This window comes from Giraffa tippelskirchi, chromosome X (assembly GCF_054371585.1).
Source record: "Giraffa tippelskirchi isolate mGirTip1 chromosome X, T2T-mGirTip1v1.2.pri, whole genome shotgun sequence".
In the NCBI taxonomy this organism is placed as follows: Eukaryota; Metazoa; Chordata; class Mammalia; order Artiodactyla; family Giraffidae; genus Giraffa; species Giraffa tippelskirchi.
Window position 1 is genome coordinate 13,517,491 of NC_137289.1, and position 2,760 is coordinate 13,520,250.

Here is a 2,760-nt window from a genome sequence, read left to right on the forward strand (position 1 = left end):
CTTTAATTCTTTTGTTTATAATCCAACAAACAAGACAAAAGTCTACATGGAGAGGTAGGCAAAAAATATCACAAGGATTCTTAATAATTTATACACAAAAAAGAATAGTCACTTTGAAATATTTATTAGGAAAGCAGTAAAAAGCTTATTTATATTAATTGAAGAGCTTGTCCAGTCAGGTAGTTAAGGGTATTCATACAGGGATCTATCTGCAAACTGCCCCCTGGGGGCCCGGTCAGGCCTGCAACCACTTCTTGGGTGTTTTTGAGTTAAGAATGGTTTTCACACTTTTCAATGGTAGAAAAGAACCGAAAGAAGAATAATATTTTGTGGCAAGTGAAAGTTATATGTGTTTCAAATTTCAGTATCCATAATTGAAGTTTTATTGTAACTCAGCCACACCAATTCATTTTCTTTTAACTGTCTTGGGCTGTTTTCAGGCTATAAAAGCAAACTTGAGTTATTGCAACAGAGATACTATCTGGGCCTTTACAAAAGTCTGTCAACCTCTGATACTGATGAAACCATTTCCTGTAAAGTGGTGATACCAATAATCAGTAACTCTGTGAGTTATAACTCTGACTGGACTAAACATTTTCCTCATTTGCAGAAACTATTTGCTTGGCTGTCCTTTTTCTAGTAGTCTAGAAAAAGACCATATTTTCATAGATACAAAATTTTGGTAAGTTTAAATCAATGGCGTTTGAATGAGATTGGCTTTAACAATACCAGCCACCTCTGCTTTTCACAGTTTCTAATTCACCCTTTGTGCGCTGCTGCACCGCCTCACAAACCACAGCGTCTCTGTGGTTTTTATAGCCTCAACTTGCTCAGCATTTTATCAAAGCGGTTCGCCTGCCACCTAGTGGGGAAAGGTGGGAGTGTACTATTATCATTTATTTAGGTAAACTAACTGGCTAGCCTTAAGCTGTAGGACCTTGGACAGGGATGATTACGATAGTAATTACATTTGAATGGTAGTTGGTCATTTACAAAGCACTTCCCTGTATAGTATTTTAATTAATCCTCTCTCCAGACTACACAGTGTTATAAGCAGATATTCTTTGACCTATTTTTCTGTTGACAAACGGAGTCAGAACATTACCTTATTTATTCAGGGTCATACCAATAGGCAAGAGTTTTGTTCACAGACGCCCTCTGAACTTAATAAGTTCCCTCATTTCTACATTTCTAGCTCTACTCTACTGAAAGCTTCTATTTGCCACAAGTATGTTTATTTTAGTAAATTTCCAAGGATAGTCTTTTTAAACAAACATGAGCCATCCAAAATATCCCTTGTTAAGAAAAAATTCTAAGGAATACAACACGATTTATTGTAGGTAAATGTTTAATTGATGTTTATCAAAACCAAGGTGTAAGTTAAGATCCATTTTCTGAGGGAGGGTGAATAAATTGCGCATAAGACACTTAAGGCTTAATCCTTGGAGGGCTGTTTGATTACTGGCAGAATACCAGCCACTTTTAAATCCTTTTTGATTTAAAGGTTTTATTTATTTATCTGATTTAAAGGTTTTGATTTTAAGACATATAATAACCATTTTTCCAATGCAATATGATTCCCTTACTTTTAGACCTGCAAAATGATGTTTGAACAGAGCTTTCAGAGTGTAAGACACAAAGGTCTCAAAAAAGAGATCATTTTAATTGCTCTGTGTCTCAGGAACTTCCGGAGGCTTGCTGTGAATCTGCAAAGGGATCTTTGAGCTCGCTATGCTAAAGCTCATTTGAAAAAGGAGATCTGTGGTCTCTTCCAGTGCTTATTAAGGTGCCACTGTCTGGAACAGCAGCCTGTGTGCTTTAGTGATGACCAAGAACCAGATTAAGTGAGCCAAAGGTTAGAGCAACCCAAAAGAAAGAGACAGGTATACAAGGACATTTCATTGGCTGAATCTACAGTTGGACACACAATGGGAATATAATCAATCATGGGCTACCTGTGAAATGCAGTCATACTTGTCGACTGCACCCCAAATCACACAAAGGGTCAAATGAGAAAGAACAGTTTTCACAGCTTTGCAGATCATGGTTCTTGGACTGTGCCTGTTTCTTGTGAACACGACCCCTGTGGGAACACTTTAGTATTACAGTCATCCCTCAGTAGCTCCTGAGGGAGGCAGGGGGCTGATTCCAGGACCCCACTCCACCTCTCGCAGATAGCAAAATGCACAGAAGCTCAAGCCCCTTATATAAAATGGTGTAGTACGCTTGACCCTCCTTATCTGTTGGTTTTGCATTTGCTGATTCAACTGTGGATTGAATTTTTCACATTCAGTTGGTTGAATCCAAGGATATGCAACCAGAGGAGGTTCAACCTGGGGACAGGAGCGCAGACTGTATTTGGAAATAGCTGCACTTTCATATTAAAATTACAGCTTGAGGTAAGGGTGTGAAAGCTAAGGAACCTGGGACATGGGAATGAAATTCTTTTATTGCCTCACTTTCAGCACAATCTTAAGTTTAACCACAGGTGATGCCTACTGTTTGCAAGCTTTGCTGATGTGATTTGTATTTCTGAAACTCTAACTTGGACATAATCTTGGACCTGTTTTATTGGTTGCCCCCATTGTCTTGACAGCTAACGTTGTGGCTGAGCCATTTCTAGCTGCTGAGTCCTGGCTACGCATGTGGCTAGTACATGGCTCAACTCAGGTGTATCTTCACAATTATGCAAAGAGTGTAGTATTGATCATTTTTAAATAGCCCCTGAGGTTCACTACTGGTTTTCTCAAGCAAGTCAGG